The sequence below is a fragment of the Mus caroli genome, chromosome X (genome assembly GCF_900094665.2).
Source record: "Mus caroli chromosome X, CAROLI_EIJ_v1.1, whole genome shotgun sequence".
In the NCBI taxonomy this organism is placed as follows: domain Eukaryota; kingdom Metazoa; phylum Chordata; class Mammalia; order Rodentia; family Muridae; genus Mus; species Mus caroli.
The window spans coordinates 144251179-144259905 of record NC_034589.1 but is presented as its reverse complement, the minus strand read 5'-3'; the positions used below and the strand labels follow the sequence as shown (position 1 = coordinate 144259905).

Genomic DNA, 8727 nt, shown 5'->3' with positions numbered 1-8727 from the left:
TTGAACTATCAGTCCTTCTGTCTCTACCTTTTAAGCACTGAGAATAGAGGTGTATATCACCCCAATGGGCTACATTTAAAAATTTTTATTGTAGTAAGAATACTTATTATAAGATCAATGCTAAACAAACTTTGAAAGGTACAACAATGTGGCAATATCATGCAGCAAAATTCTAAAACTTTCTTATCTTGCATGAATTTGTTGATTAGTGACTTTCCATTGTCCTCATCCCTCCAACTCTGGAAATCACCAATGTTCTCTATTTTTTATAAGTTTTCCTAGTTTTAGATACCTCATATAAGTAGAATCAGAGAGAAATTATCTTTCAATGAATGAGTTATTTTGTTTGGGCATTGTTTTAGCTAACTGCTTACTAATTATGGTCTCAATTTTGTATTTTTATGCATTTCTTATGTGTGTACACATATTTTAAAATGTGTATGTGCTCTCTGTAGGTGTTTTGTCCTCTGTTTTGTTCTGATTTGTTTGTTTTTATTTGCCCTCTTGTTCTTTTTTTTATTATTGGATATTTTCTTTATTTACATTTCAAAAGTTATTCCATTTCCTGCCCCCACTGAAACCCCTATACCATCCTCCCTCACCCTGCTTCCATGAGAGTGTTCTCCCATCCAACCACCCTCCCTGCCTGCTCTGGCATTCCCCTACATTGGGCATTATACTAGCTAGTTTTGTGTAAACTTGACTCAGGCTGGAGTTATCACAGAGAAAAGGGCTTCAGTTGTGGAAATGCCTCCAGAAGATGCAGCTGTAAGGCATTTCTCGATTAGTGATCAAGTTGGGAGATCCCCTTGTGGGTGGTGCCATCTCTGGGCTGGTAGTCTTGGTTCTATAAGAGAGCAGACTGAGCAAGCCAGGGGAAGCAAGCCAGTAAAGAACATCTCTCCATGCCTCTGCATCAGCTCCTGATTTCTGACCTGCTTGAGTTCCAGTCCTGACTTCCTTTAGTGATGAAAAGAAATGTGGAAATGTAAGCTGAATAAATCCTTTCCTCCCCAGTTTGCTTCTTGGTCATGATGTTTGTTCAGGAATAGAAACCCTGACTAAGACAGGCATTGAGCCTTCACAGGACCAAGGGACTCTCCTCCCATTGATGACCAGCAAGGCCATCCTCTGCTACATATGCAGCTGGATCTACGCGTCCCACCATGTGTACTCTTTAGTTGGTGGTTTAGGCCCTGGGAGCTCTGGAGGGTCCGGTTGGTTGATATTGTTGTTCTTCCTATAGGTTACAAGGAGCTGAAGGGGGTTTACCCTTTTGGTTTCTAAAGAGAGAAGGACATAGAGTTGGATAGGATGGAGACATGGGAAGGATCTGGAAGAATATGAGAGAGGAAAAACCATAATCAAAGTTTTATGAAAAAATATTTTCACATTAAAATATTTAAAAATTAAGAAGTAGTTCTACTCCATAATAATACATAACAATCTTTAACTCATATTTTATATAGTAGTGACTATTTCTGTACAGATCAACATATGATAAAATAATAAACCATTAAACTATGGGAAAGTTTGAGTAGACATTTCCCTGAAGATGTACAGCATTACCAATAATTAGGAAAAATAATATGAAATATGATAAAATACTAATCTACAGCCATCATAATATCTATTATAAAGGCAAAGCTTAAAACAAGTTTTCTTTGTATAAAAACAAAGTTCAGAAAACAAGAAAGGATATAGAAAACAGGAATCCCTAGTCATCTCTAATGTATGGAACAAGTTTTAGCTCCTCTAGAAAATATGATAGTGGCTTCTCAAAAATGCCAAACAAATTATCATTTGATCCAGCAATAATACATCTGTGTATTCCTCAAAAACTTAAAAGCAGCTTTCTGGGGCATAGTGTTACATGTCTGTTTCCCATGTTCAGTCAGTATGGGCAACATAACGGGTTTCCAGCCGTCCTGGGCTACAGAGTGAGATGTTGTCCCCAAAAGGAAAAAATAAAGAGATATTGATAAATGACTAAGCATGCACACACACACACACACAAGGAAAGTAAGAATAATCTACCTGTCTGTCTGTCACGAAGCATCTTTTCAGTAGTAAAGAAAAACTAGTACCTTGCCAATAATTCATAATTACACTCACTTTAAACTAAATTTAAGACTAGGAAATATTCTCTAGAATGGTTTACTAGCTGTAAACAAGAAGTTAACATAAAAGTGGTCATAGGTTGGTAGGTCCTAACTCACTAACAGGAAGATATAAAATCCTCTACCAGACATATGCCCCATAATATTCTCACCAATGAAATTTACTTAAAATGAGATTATATTCAAAACTTTAAAAAGTTATAGAGTAACAAATTAATGTTTACTATAATGAACAAAAATATAGGATAACTTGTTCTTTTTTCTTTGTTTTTTTCTTTCATTATTCCTTCTCTTTCTCTCTCTTTCTTTCTTTTCTACCTTACAATCTATAGTTTGACCTGAGTTCATCCAGTTTTGACCATGCTCAGGCATCTTTGGCAATGCTAAGTTGGGATCAATCTTGGGAGTTCAGTCAGCTTTTGCATTGTGTGGAGAATGGTTCTGTAGAGAATAGATGGACTAATAACCCTTTGAAGGCATTCTCCTTCAAATAATTGCAAGTATTTGTGACAAGGATCCAAGGAAACAAGCATAACAGTGCAAGAACCTTTGAGAACTGGCATCAGAGCTCAGATAGTGTCATGTCCCCTCCAGTTTAATGAACAAAAATTTCACATTCCTAGATCAGTTTTAAGGAATGGAGAGGAATAATTCTCCCTTTTACACAGACAAGGCAGAAACTATGTGGAGTTATAAAGGGCAAGCAATGGGTGTTGCAATAGCCTGTGTTGTTGTAGGGGTGTCTTGGATTCTCCTGACCAACAATTTAAAGTTTCTCATGTCAGATATTAGAGGTTTTGTTAGATAATCTATGGATCATTGGGGGAACAGTATCACCCTATGTTACATAACTTTATTTAAACTATTTTTTCTAGGTATGCATACACACATTATATTTCTTCTTTTTTGGTTTGAATTTTTTATTTGATATTTTCTTCATTTACATTTCTATGTAAACATAAATTAATATGATCCTTATGGCTTTTTAAATCCCCCTACATGTTCTTTATACTTCTTCCCTTTCTGTCCCTCAGTGTTCCCTATATCAACAGGTAATGTCTAACCCTCCATTTTTCACATTTTTCCATTCATAGAGCTTGTATCATACCATCCTCTCTACAGTTCCACACCATCACATCATAGTCACTTCTTACTTTCCTGTTTTTGTGTTACTCTAGGTAATGTACTCACATCTAAAGATTCGTAGCGAGCAAAAACAGTATATGTCTGTCTAGATACCTAGCAGAGTTTTAATATCTAGAATATTCAAAGATTTTTTTCAAAGGAGTTTAAGAAAACAATCAACACACAAACAAAACCAAATGATCCATTTGAAAATCGTGCCTCAGAACTCCACAGAAAGAGAGTTCTCAAAAGAGGGAGGGTGGGGAGAAGGGGGTACCAAAGAAATATCTCAAAAAAGTTCATTGTCTCTAGTAAAACAGGAAATGTAAACCAAAACCACTTTGATATTTCATCTTACCTTGGTCAGAATGTCAAAGATAAATAAGAAAAATAGACAGAACATGCTGGAATGGATGTGGGAAAAATAAAACCCTCATTCACAGTTGCTAGAATTGCATGCTGCTGTAGTCACTATGGAAAGGGATGTAAAAAACTCAAGAGCTAAAAACTACTCTGTCCTCCCTGGTATACTACTCTTTACATATGCCCAAATGACTCAATAATCACACTCCATAGACTCTTGTTTATCTATGTTCATTGTTGCTCTATTTATAGTAGAAACAACCTAAAAGTCTATCAACTAACAAATGGATAACGAAAATGTGGTACATATACATGATGGAATACTATATAGCAGTAAAGGAAAATGAAACCATGAATCTTACAAATAAATACAACTAGAAAGTATCTTATTGAAAGAAGAAATCCTGATCTAGAAAAATTATATGCTTTATCTCATTGGAGGCTCATAACTCCAAATCTTCAGAAGTAAGCACATACCTTGTAGTAATAGAAACATGAAAGTAAAATAGGACCATTGCCAGAAGAGGAGGGTTCAGGAGCAATAGGGAGAGAGATACTGAGGTACAAATGATTTGATCAAGGAGATGGAAAGGGGTCCCTTTAGAGAAGGTAAGGGTGTAAATACAGAAGAAGATGGGAAAAGCATGAAGGAGGAAGAGAAAAATACACATGACATGATGGGGAAATGGGAAACTTTTTAAGAAAGTGGGAGATAAATACAAAATAATGAAGGAGGGTAAAATAACAAGAAATATGCCTGAAATGCCACAGGAATCATACTATTAACTATTTATGAGGAAAAACTATAATACACACAATTCTATGTATAAATGCACAAATATTATTTCAATAAACTTTTCACAATTGAGCTGACAGTGCTCCCTCCAAGAGCCAAAACCACCTTACAAGTACAGACATGAGAAGCTCCTTTGAGTTGATGAACAGTGATGTAAACAAGACTTCCAAAGCATACATCTATTGCTGGTTTACTCCGAGAAGTGGAAGGAAAGCACCTATTGATGAAGACACCATGAACTTCAGAAACTGAGCTTAGAGACTCTAAAACTTACACTGACCTGAATGTCCTTCCTTGAGGACTAGCTTTCATGGTCTCAGAAGCTATCATGCAAGCTTCCAATGGAGGAATGTAATGAACAGTCCTACCAGCTATGATGTCTATGAACCATGTTAATGTTAACAACCAACATGGTATGATACACTAAGGGTGCAGCAGAGGCATGCTTACATTGGTGATAAGAAACAGCTCTCTAGTTGTAATTAAGTTCCACTCAACCACAGGAAGACTATGTCTGGGTTCTACCAACTGGAAACTTAGCTAAGTATTCATGGCCAGTGAAGCCATAGTTGTTGCAGCAGAGTCTATAACCACTAGTTTATTAAACCAGCACAATTCCCAACAACAATCTCAAGATTTATCCTTATACCCATAGATAAGTGTAGTCTTCTTTCTCATCAAGGAAACTTCTCTTGCAACAGATGGAAGCCATTATAGAAAATCACATCCAATCTAAATTCAGAGTTGTGGAGCCTAGGTCTAATGGATACAACTACAAAACACAGCTGCATCAAAGGCTCAGGGAACATTGAGGAGGCAAGGATAGAAAGAATCTAAGAGCCGGAGGATCGTGGAGTTGGCTATAAGATTGTGTCTCTTACTAATGTGTCTCTTATTAATTAAAATTAATTAAATTCTTACCAACACAGCTGCCCAAACATGAGCTAAACAAGAATAACACCAATGAACTTGCCAAAGTGGATGGGGAAGAGCTCATGGCCCTTAACCCTACACAAAAAGCTATAGGATCTGAATAAGGCTGGGAGCAAGAGAGGTGGTCTTCTCCAAGGAAGAGCACACCAATTGATTGTCTCGGCCCAATTTGCCAGTCTTGAAAAAATGCATACAATTAATGTTAATAAGAACTTAACAGGTTATATTTTCAGATAAAGCATGTATATGTAATTACATATAAGTATGCAACAGCGATTTTTCAGAAATAAGGCTGAATTTGTTGTAGAATGAGTGGGGAAGAGTATATGAAATTGTTTGGAGAGAAGAAAAAAGTATAGAAATGCAATTATATTATGATCTGAAAAATAGGTAAGTAAGGGTGTATATATGTTGGTAGACAAATTTAAATTTGTTAGTGTTAAATTGCCTAGTGTAACTATGTTTCTGTAAGCATGTTGGGAACCAAAAGCAAAATTTTATATTAGATAAACAATTAAAAGTAAAGAATCAAGACATACAAGTTCAGGAAAAAAAATCACATAATGACAGAGGAAGGATACAGGAAAAGAACAAGCATGCTAAAGACAAGAAAGAATGAAAAGAAGGAAGGAAGGAAGGAAGGAAGGAAGGAAGGAAGGAAGGAAGGAAGGAAGGGAGAGAGAGGGAGAGAGAGAGGGAGAGAGAACTAAGAACTTACCTATCAACAATTACCATGAATATTAATGGTTATTTTTCTAATCCAGCAACACTCTTCTGTGGTAGAGTGCTTGCCTAGCATGCACAAAGCTCAACGTTCAATGAAATGCCCAGCAGCACAAAACAAATCTCCAATTAAAATACAAAGAGTAGCTCTTTCCCATCTTGCAAGATGGCGGGTGAAAAGGCGCCTGATACAAAGGAGAAGAAATCTGCGGCCAAGAAGGCTGGCAGTGATGCTGCTGCCTCCCATCCCCGGGCTGCCAGAGCAGCCAAAAAGGTTCGCCCTAAGGTTAAAAAGCCCAAGAAGCCAAAGCCCCATTGCAGTCAAAACCCTGTCCGGGTGAGGAATTGGCAGGTACTCCCGATCTGCTATGTACTCCGGGAAGGCCTTGTACAAAAGGAAATACTCGGCTGCCAAGACCAAGGTCGAGAAGAAGAAGAAAAAGGAGAAGGTCCTTGCTACTGACACCAAAACAGTTGGTGGGGACAAGAACTGTGGCACCCAGGTGGTGAAGCTTCGAAAAATGCCTAGGTATTATTCCACCAAAGATGTGCCTCAGAAGCTGCTGAGCCATGGCCAGAAGCCCTTCAGCCAGAACGTGAGAAAGCTACACTCCAGCATCACTTCCGGGACTGTCCTGATCATCCTCATTGGGCGCCACCAGGGCAAGAGAGTGGTTTTCCTGAAGCAGCTGGACAGTGGCTTGCTGCTTGTGACTGGACCTCTTGTCATCAACAGAGTTCCTCTGAGCAGAACACACCAGAAGTTTGTCATTGCCACCTCTACAAAAGTTGATATCAGTGATGTTAAAATTCCCAAACACCTGACTGACGCTTACTTCAAGAAGAAGCAGCTGTGCAAGCCCATCAGGAGGGTAAGATCTTCGACAAGGAGAAGGAGAAATACGAGATTATAGAGCAGCGAAAGGCTGATCAGAAAGCTGTGGGCTCACAGATTTTGCCAAAGATTAAAGCTGTTCCTCAGCTCTAGAGCTATCTGCGATCTCAGTTTTCCCTGACAAACGGGATGTATCCTCACAAACTGGTCTTCTAAATTGTTAACCTAATTAAACAGCTTCATATGTTCAAAAAACAAAAACAAAGAGTAGTTGACTAAATAATGTCTCAACAATAGGCTGTATATGAAGACACGTTTTACTTTTATGAATAACAGGGGATGAAAATGAGAAGATAGGAATAATACTTTATGTTAATGGAAGCTAAAAGAGAGCAGAAATAACAATATTTGTAAGAGATAAAGTAGACTTTAAGTCTATACCTGTAAAGTGAGAAAATAAGAATCTCGTTATAAAGGGATAAATCTATCAAGTAGATGTATCTATTGGAAATATATATGTGTGTGTATGTTTGATTGAAGTGTGTGTGTGTGTATATATATATATATATATATATATATATATCTTGAGATGCAGTTTGGCACTTAGGTGCTTACTTAACATGCATGAGGCCCTGGGCATGATCCAAGTTACTACAAATTAAAAATAAAATTGAAAAAGAGACAAACTGGAAAATAATAATAGAAGGTGGTGTCATTACTCTACTTTCAACACTAAACAGGTCATGCAATCAGAAAATCAGTAAGGGAACACTGATCTGAAAATAAATTTTAGATTACATGTACATAATAGACCTTTAGCAAACATTCTAAATAATGGCAACAAAATAAAAGTTTTTTTCTCAGACAGAAAACATTTGTCAGGACAGATTGTAACTTAGTTGCAAAAAAATCTTAAAAAGGACACTGAAACCATATTAGATATATTTCACAGCACAATAGTATGAAACTAGAAATTCATAAAAGAAAATAAGTTAGAAAATCATAAATAGGATATTAAACAATGTGCTTCTTGATGACAATTGATCAATAAAGAAATTGATGTATAATCAGAAAATGTGTTGAAATAAACTCAAAAGGAAACAGTATATCCAAGTTTATGATTGAAGAAAAAACATTCTATGATGAATGTCAATAGCAACAAATACCTACAACAAAAAGAATAAATAGCCCATCTAAGAATAATGGCTCATCCCTGTAATCCCAGCACTCAGGAGGCTGAAGCAGGAGGATTACAAGTTTGGGATCACCTTATGAAACATAGAAAGTTTCAGGCCAGCTTACACGACGTAATGAAACCCAATCTCCAAAAACCAATAAAAAGAATAAATAATACTAAATACCCCAATCAAACAAACTAATAATAGTAACTTCCTGAAGAAATTAGAAAAAGATTACATGTCCATAATAGACCTTTAGCAAACATTCTAAATAATGGCACGACCTCAAGAGGGTGGACTCCAGCAAGTCAAGTAACCCCATTAAAAAATGGGGCTCAGAGCTAAACAAAGAATTCTCACCTGAGGAATACTGGATGGCTGAGAAGCACCTGAAAAAGTGTTTAAAATCCTTAATCATCAGAGAAATGCAAATCAAAACAATCCTGAGATTCCATCTCACACCAGTCAGAATGGCTAAGATCAAAAATTCAGTTGACAGCAGAAGCTGGCGAGGATGTGGAGAAAGAGGAACACTCCTCCATTGTTGGTGGGATTACAAGCTTGTACAACCACTCTGGAAATCAGTCTGGCGGTTCCTCAGAAAATTGGACATAGTACTGCCGGAGGATCCCACAATACCTCTCCTGGGCATAT

General features: G+C 37.1%; 1 pseudogene; it reads left to right on the top strand.

Annotated features, from left to right (window-relative positions):
• The first annotated feature begins 6213 nt into the window (after positions 1–6213).
• On the top strand, positions 6214–7111 carry LOC110287415 (annotated as a pseudogene).
• Positions 7112–8727: the final 1616 nt, after the last annotated feature.